We start from the raw sequence: 9,199 nt of genomic DNA, 5'->3' as shown, positions 1-9,199 counted from the left end.
AAGCTTACTGAAAGCAGACTATAGGAGTGAGGAGGGCCCTTCTGTCCCGTGTTCCAACCTGTTTATTTCAAGTGTTCTATCCAAAACCTTTACCTGGATCTGGTCCCCCTAACTGTGACAGGAAGCAAAGAGAACAGCAACACAGCCTAAGAGTGAAAACATTGTGCCCTTGAGAACAGCTATTAAATAAACCATGTCTCACAGACGTTACTACTGTATATGCTGTAATATAAAAACGCCTGTGGTGGGATGGAGAAGCCTAGAAACCCATCTATAAAGAGGATGAAGAAAAGAAACCCTCTGCCTAGGACTCTCAATCAAGAACTTTAGCTGAGGGCTGGAGAGATGGTTCACTGAATAAGAGCATTGGCTGCTCTTTCAAAGGACCCAGGTTCGATTGCCAGCATCCACATGGCGGGTCAAAACATCTGTAACTCCAGTTCTAAAAGATCTGACACCTTCTTCTGGCCCCAGCAAACACCAGGCATGCATACAGTGCACAGACATACACATGCTTGCCAAACACCATATACACAAAATAAAAATAATATTTAAAAATTTTTATTTAAAAAGATCCTTTGCAGAGAGCCTCAAGTTTCCCAGTCAGTGCCAGCTCCATCATTGTATGTCATCAATCTGATGAGGTTCACATGTGCTTGCCTTTTCCGTTGGACCACTCCAGTTGTCTGGCAGATGCTCTGAGCCCTGATTGGCTTCTCACTGTTCTTTTACTATATGCTAATATACTCATTAAATCAGAGTCAAGAATATGACTACCATTAATCATTTTCTAGACTTACAAAAGTATATTCTTCATTTTATAAGAAACTATCAGACTTTCCCCTAAAAAGTCGGGGTATTTTCCATTTCCACCTCTAAATTTGTAGGTTCTGTTGCCTTGGGAGCAATGGGATTAGAGATGCATACTGCTGTCCCAGCTTTCTGTGGGTTTGGGGATTTGAACTCAGGTCTTCATCCTTGCCTGACAAGCACTTTATTCTCTGATCCATCTCCCTAGCCCCAGAGTTGATCTTTACAATCCTAAGAATTGATGTTAAATTATCAAATTCATTACTGTTTTGAAATATATCATCCTCCACTTTTTTTCCAAAATAAAATGTGTGCAACATTTCTTTTGCTTAGGTGTCCCCCCCACACATACACACACAAAGGTGACCTTAAGCCTTTTGTGAATGTAATTACTTCCTCCATGATTAGATTACGAATTCCTCAATGGCAATCAATGACAATGTCTATATGTCAGTCAGCAGCAAATAGGGTCTAGGCAGTTGCTGGTAGAGGCTGGGAATACAGAGCAGTTGCTGAGCATGTCCTAAGTCTGAGGTATCCGTTTATATAGAAAGCAGAATTCACAGCAGGGCATGATAGTACAAGCCTATTCTCCTCACACTTGAGAAATGAGTCAAGAGAATCATGAAGTCAAGGCCAGCTGAAGCTACATAACAAGATTCTGTCTCAAAAAACTAGGATGGAATTTATGGCTTTCTTTAAAACTAGAAAACTGCTCAAACAAATATAGAACACCATATGTCTATTATACCAAATGCCTAAACATAACACCTTTTTGCAAACATCACTATGGTGCATATCCAGGTGTGGTGTTTGGATCCTTCAAACTGGACCCTCTACTATTTGTCTTTTACAAACATCTCAGATGTCCTCAATTGCTTATAAGAATGTGTGATATGCAACGGGCATCCATTCAATATCAAACGTTGTAAAATGGCCTGCTCAGTAGGATGATGACAAGACCTCCCTAGAACAGAAGAATACCAACAGACTAGCCTATGAGGCCAAGACCTTCTCCTACTTTCCCTCTGCCGAATAAGGTATCAAAATTAGTGTCTCCATTTTCTGGATGCTTTGACAGCTTCCAGAAGTCATGGCACCTACCTTGTTGGCTGATAGGGCATAATGGATGTATGCTAGTACCTCTTATTGCCTTTCCCCACCTTCCAGCCTCATCTCTAAAGGCAACAGCTATATCCTAGGGCTATATTGCACACAATGGACAAAGGTTTTCCATGTGTGTGGTGGTTTGACTAGGAATAGCCCCCAAAGGCTCATATATTTGAATGTTTGGTCCTTAGGGAGTGGCACTCCTTGACAGGGATTCGGAGGTATGGCCTTGTTGGAGGAAGTGTGTCATTGGGGGTGGGCTTTGGAGTTTCAGAGGCTCAAGCCAGGCCCAGTGGCTCTTTCTTTCTCTTCCTGCTGCCTATGGCTCAGGATGTCGAACTCTAAAGCTACTTCTCCAGCACCATGTCTGCCTGCATGCTGCCAAGCCTCCTGCCATAAGGGACCAAGCCTCTGAAGGTAAACAAGCCTCAATTAAATGATTTCCATTAAAGAGTTTTCCATGGCCATGCTGTCTTTTATCAGCAGTAGAACACCAACTAAGACAGTGAGGGATGGCTATGGCTAAGACGGAGTCAAAGTCCAGAATGACTTAGATAAGAGTCTCTAGCCAGTTGCTGTTTCCTGTCATTGTAGCCGGCATGTAAGAGGGCCCCCAGGGACACAAACTGCTGTTATTCACATCTTTGGGTAGACATCTCCAGCAATGAATCAGACCTCACCTGTGTGATAATGGAATGGCACAGAGGTGAAGGTGGATCCTTCTTTTTCTTTTTCTCTTGTTTTTGTTTTTGTTTTGTTTTATGTTTTGTTTTGTTTTATGAAACAGGTTCTCTTATAACCCACACTGCCCTTGAATTTACAGCAATCCTGCCTCAGCTTCGCAAGTGGTAGGATTACAAGCCAGAGCCACCACTCCCTTATGCCGCCTTACAGAAAGACGTCAGCTGCTGCTTGGTTTGCTCTGCTTGGGGAAAGTGAGCTGCCATCCTGGGAGGACTGCAAGGCAGCCCCTGTGGAGAGAAACTGAGGCTGCCTGCCAAAGGCTAGTGTCTATTTGCCAAGCATGACTCTGAGCCACTACAGCAGCATGTCCGCCAGCCCTGCAAGCCCTCGGATGATCATAGCGCTGGCAGCTGCCAGCAACCTCACCAGACGTCCCGAGACAGAATCACCTAGCCAAGTTGCCTTGAATTCTTGAACACCAAAGAACGTGAGATGATAAATTATCATTGTTCCAATCATTACTTTTTGGGGATTATTTATTATGTAACATTATAAAATAAATATGTTAAAATTCTTATGTAAGTTGAGTTTACAGTCAGTTGAGTAATTTTTATCAAGTTTGCAGTTAGATAGATATTCTAACTGATCAAGTATGCATGGAAATTAAAGAGGAAAAAAAGGGGGGCAGGCAACTATAAAATTCCCGAGTCTGGCAATTTATCCTAAAAGCTGCATTTATGCTAAATGATAGAATGTGTGCTTACTTGCAAGGTCCCAAATCAAGTCTCCAGCACCATAGATACAGCACCCATTATTATATCCAATTTCAGGACTCATTAAGGAATAAAGTCGGGAAACAAATCTAAACCCTAGCCCCACCGCCCCCCACCCCCGTCACTGTTGTAACACTTCAAAGACAACTCACAAACCTTATTTCTCTCATTTGAATGAAGAGAGGGCTAGAGTAGACAAATGCTATGATGCTCTTTAGTGCTTAAGGTCTGATGCTCTGTGGTAGAAGAGTTCATCAGGGGTGTCTTTCAAGAACACTGCAAGAGGGGAACACTACAGTAGTATAAAATCAGCCTACATGCAGTCAAGTTCAAGGCCAGCTTGGGCTACAGGGAGAGACCTTGACTAGAAGCTTAGGGGGAAAAGACGCAGTTCCAGAAAAAAATGCAAGGAAATTGACACTGCTGCTTGATCACTCAGGACAAAAATTGATTAGATGGTCTTAGAAAGCAATTTGGTACTGTGTCAACATTTGGAGGGGTGGCTTGTGACAGAAAATAATAACATTGTAAATGTAAATATCGAACAGATAGTATCATTTAAAATTATGTATAGATTTTGTATCTATAGATTTTGTAATGCAATGAAATTTATCTTCATGCCAAGAAAAAAAATGTAATGATAGAAATATTTTCCTTTTGCATTTGCACATAAGAACCATGACTCATTTTTACAATTTTCACATTTTAAGATTAGGGAAAGTACATTCAAAGAAAAAAAAATCAAGACTCAAAAATATTTAAAAGAAGAAAAAATAATCAGGAGGTTAATGTTAGGTAGGGTAAATTAAACCCAGGAACCATTGGGTTTCATGGGTTGATCAAAGGGAGACGTCTACAGTAAGACAGGTTAGTACACAGACGGTTGAAGGGGCTGCTGGTTGGAAAATTGGATTAGGAAATAACCAAACAGGTGGCACATATCCACGTGGAATGGAGGTTATAGCATCCTGAGAGGCAAGGCCAATGGGAAATAAAAAACGGAAACACTCAACAGAATGTGAGAAAGTTGCTCGCCCCGAAGGGAGTAGGAGGGGTGACCAGGGCAGCAGAAATCCCCTTGTTAAGTGCTGTATAGTGTTTTTTAGTTAATCTGGGTCAAAGCCACCTACTAAAAGTCAAGAATTTCCTTTTCCTATACCACAGAATTGAGTATAAACACCAGAGTATACACAATTGGAAATGAACATTTGGGGTATATTTATTGGAGGCTCTTGCTCTCCTATTTTCAAGGGCGAGCAGGGTTTCACTGAGAAGTAGAGGGACTGTTCACTATAGCAGCGCTCCCCAGGTCCCTGCTTCTGGCTAGAGTTAGTGTCATTTCTTTAGTGAACATTGAGAAGGAACTGAGCACCACGCCCAGGGTCAGCTTTCACTCTCTCAGAGCTGAAGATGAACAGACCAGTGGTAAGCATGCTTAACGACATCCCCAAGAAATACACCCGACCCCCAAACTGCCAATTTGGTAAAAATCTGGGAACTAAAGTCCTCACAGACTTTCAGGCATTTCCCTGTGTCTTCTCACAAAATCAAAATCAATTTGGACTTCACTACAGAAACTCTAAGTATTTTAATATGACAGTAGTTATCAATATGTTTGAAGAGTTATTTAAATTCTTTTTTTAAAGTTTAATTGAACGTGAGGCATTTAGTCAAGCCCTTTATCATGGAACTGTATCTCCAGCACAGTTTTTAGATGTGGTCTCTTAATTGTCAAGGCTGGCCCTGAACTGCCTCTGTGACCCAGGCAGCCTTGAACTTGCCATCCTCCTGTCTTAGCCTTGTGAGTAGTTGTAATCACAGGCCTGCACTGTCAAACCCAGCTTAGTCTTATGTTTTTCAGAATAGATAATTTCAGTAAATTTGTGTTTACTTGTGGGGCTATGGAGGTGTGTAGGGGAAGAGGGGAGGGAGAGATAACCTGAGTCCAGCCAGAGTTCCTACTGTGCTTTGGGCAGGAGGACATGGAAGGCTGCCAGACGCTTTTTACTCGGCCCCAGGTGGGCATCTAAGCCACTGACCCCACTCGATGAGGGGGTGGGGAGTGGACAAGGGGCAGCCCCTGATACCAGGAGCCCTGGGGTGATACCCTTGGCCCCGGATATACAGGAGAGAGGGCAGAGAGAGAGAGAGAGAGAGGTTCCCACGCAGGCAAGAGTCCTTAGTCCCTGTCTGTGGCTGGAGCACAAGAAGGCCTTCCATCAAGAGATTAGAAACAGCTTATTAGGAGAAAGCCTATCCCATCATCCAAGCACAGCGGGCCTTGATGAACAAAGTGTATGGTTTTAGAGCTTTGTTATAGAAAGGCAGGGAGAAAAACAAAGGTAGAAAGAGAGAGAGAAACAGACCATGGCCAAGAGGAGAGAAGGGGGAAAGAGAGAGAAAGAGGAAAGGCTAGAAAGTAAGAAAGAGAGAGTAAGCGGGAGAGTAAGGAAAGTAAAAGCTTAAGAGAGTAAGAGGGCGAGAGAGTAAGAGAGAGTGAGAAGAGAGAGTGAGATGGGGCCAAGCAGCCCCTCTTATGGTGTGGGCTGATATCTGCTGTTGCTAGGTAACTGGGAGGAGTCTAGCCTGAAGGTCAGAAGCTTGAGGCCTTGTCTATGTGACTACTAGCCACATGCTTCTGTGGGGGCTGTGGGAGTGGTAACTTCGACAGGAGCCAGGTGTCCAGGAAACATGAGGGAACGCCTTCCACCCATGTAGGTGAATTATCACTACCACGTCCTACCCAGGTTCCACGCCTCAGCTTGACTGGAGACCAGACTGTCTGTGCATAGCCCATTGCCCCACATTAACTTTGGCTGTAGAGTGTAGTAGCTATGTTAATGATCAACTCTTCAGTCTTATGAAGCCAACATGAAGAACCTGATGCTGATTTTTTTTTCTTGTTTCAGTAATAAGTAAAATAATTACAGAAACCAAAAAACCTCAGATGAGTAGTGGTAGAAGCCTAAACAACAGAGTGGCGCTGAATGTACCAAACTCTATCAGATTGAAGAACACAAGGATTTAGGAGTCAAGAAGAGACTGCGGGCAAATCACAGGATCTATCCTATCAGCTTGGATGTTGCTGTCACTAAACAAGATGAAGCTATGAAATAAAATGGGGTGTGTTGGTATAAGAAGGCTGAGGCAGTAGGATTGCTGCAAGTTCTAAGGCTATAAAGCAAAAACCTTGTCTCCCCCTGCCCCCAGGACTGAGTAGGATAAGGCAAGGAAAAGGACAAGAACTATCTCTTAGATACACTGCTTAGACGCATCCACTGAGTAGAACCTGGAACCCCAGCTCTTGAGAAGCCAAGGCACAAGAACCTTCAAGGCCTTTCTACAAGCCAGACTTCCTTCTCAAGAAAAAAGAAAAATGTCCACTGAGATATCCAAAAGGTGGATGGCTGTTGAGTACCAGAATATGAAGTATAGAGCTTAGAAATAAATATGGTGACCTACACCATCACCAAAGACAGCTTTAGTGTTGTAAGGAAATAAGATTGCCCGGGTAAGGTAAAATAAAGGTGTAATTTTGCCTAGAAATTCACATTTTCCTCCAAAATTCAACCCCCAGACACACTGTCTTCTAGCATCATCTACACATACCGATATGTTCCACTGGACATCAGACTGCCATCTCAACTGTGAACAAATTTATTCTATTGTAGGTCAAGCTGGTTGCTGTTGGAATTAGCTATGCCACATTGGCTGGCATTTCACAGCTGCACAGTCACAGCTGCTCATGGTTTTCTCGCCTCCCTGTGCATTTACTTATAACCCAGATCGCCAGCTAGAGTAGTTCTCACACGCTTCTTCACATCTCATTTCCCTATCCCAAACCCTTCTGCACTTCCCAGTTATTACAACCAGCCTAAGCCCCACCCTCACTTTCCAATGCTCCTTAACACTGTCCTCCACCTAGAAGGGCTGGGCTCCTCCTAGCAGCTATCCTCTGCTACCTGTTCTATGGAGACCAGCCCACAGTTACAGCACACAGCTGCTATTAAACAAAGTTTCTAGGTGGTTGTGGCACCACCCACCTGTAGTCTCAGCATGTGGGAAGCTGGCTAATCCAGGAAAATTGCCAAGAATCCAAGGCCAGTCTAGGCTACATAGTAGCAGGCAAGCCAGATACTTAGCAAAACAAAAACAAAACAAAACAATCAAATTAAAAAACAAAACAAAACAAAAACGTAAAACCCCTCCCCCCAAAAAAACCTCCAAAAGATTTCAGTTCCTAAACTGCAATATGTTTACATTCTTATAGGCATTTTATTCTCCTTTGCTAAAACTAGAAAATGGGCAGTTCTACAGCTTTAATAATAATTTACTGTGTACTTTCCCTCTAAAAACAGATGAGCAGCTTATCAGAGTGGAGCACACAGTGCTACCTTCTGTCCTGATTTGGGCCGATAACCATCTCATGCTAATAAGCATCCACTGAATGCTAGCCATTCCCACCTCCTGATAGCTCCACTGCTGCTAAGTCCCATCCCAGCCAGTGGGTGGACTTAATTACCAGATCATATGGGAACTCTGTGATAGCATTCCAAAGAAATGCCAAACTCATCCCTAAACTGGCTGCAGCGTTTTCCAGTCTAGAATAACTAGTTTTTATGTGTGGAATGATCATGCAAATTCTTTAACCCGAGTTTCCCATCATGTGTCAAATGAGAGAGTTCCAAAACAAAGATTAACATTTATTGAGTACTTACTGGCACCAGCCTTGGTCTAGATACTTTACATGGTTGGCTGACTTTATTTCCTGTAGTAAGTCCTAAGATAACAGAACACTGTTAAATTTCAATTTCAGAGTTTTCCTTTTTTCAAAGTTAATACAGTAACAACCCTTTCAACTGTTGCCCAAAGTCTTTTGGAGTTAGGTGCTGCTATGTTCCAGGACTGAGCCCCCAATCAAGAACTGCTGGTAATTTCAGGTACTTTGAGAAGTCCAAGCAATAATAAAGAAAAACGTACTGGGTTTCATAATGCGTGGCTTTTATCCCAGCCCTCGGGAGGCAAAGGCAGGTGGGTTCCTATGAGTTCAAAGCCAGCCTGGTCTACATGGTGAGCTCCAGGCTAGCCAGGGCTACACAGTGAGCCTAGTAGATAGACCCTGTCTCAAAACAAACAAACAAAACACTTAAGAAAATATAGTTCCGGGGCTAGAGAGCTGGCTCAGCAGTTAAGAGCACTGACTGTTCTTCCAGAGGTCCTGAGTTCAATTCCCAGCAACCACTGGGTGGCTCACAACCACCTGTAATGAGATCTGATGCCTTCTTTTGGTGTGTCTGAAGACAGCAACAGTACACTTATATATAATAAATAAATAAATCTTAAGGAAGGAAGGAAGGAAGGAAGGAAGGAAGGAAGGAAGGAAGGAAGGAAGGAAGGAAGGAAGAGCAAAAGAAAGAAGACAAAGCCCCTACAAGAGTAACTAATAATAAATTCATGATAAATGACTGTCCCCTTCCAGGTCACATACTTCCCTTGCTTGACCCTCCCTCCTCACTCCTGATGCCATTAGAGCTGAGTCATTCCTTGTAGATGCTCACGGAACTCTACTGACACATCTTCATAATATTCCGTCACGCTCCTAAAGGATTAGGGTATTGAGTAACCATAATTCTTGAATTGGAGCTTTAATGAAAGAATCATTGTGAGCTGAGGTGTGAATGAAAGGCTATTGGGATATGAATTGACCATCTCAGTTTCTATAGATCAGATGACAGATCAGCCTGACCCTGCCAACTGCCTAAGTGCTGGGATTAAAGAACTGCACCACCAGGCCCTGCCCAGGACATACCTACCGTTAACAG

Source organism: Mus caroli, unplaced genomic scaffold, assembly GCF_978045245.1.
Source record: "Mus caroli unplaced genomic scaffold, Mus_caroli_1 scaffold_14, whole genome shotgun sequence".
Lineage (NCBI taxonomy): Eukaryota > Metazoa > Chordata > Mammalia > Rodentia > Muridae > Mus > Mus caroli.
This window is presented reverse-complemented; position numbering follows the sequence as displayed.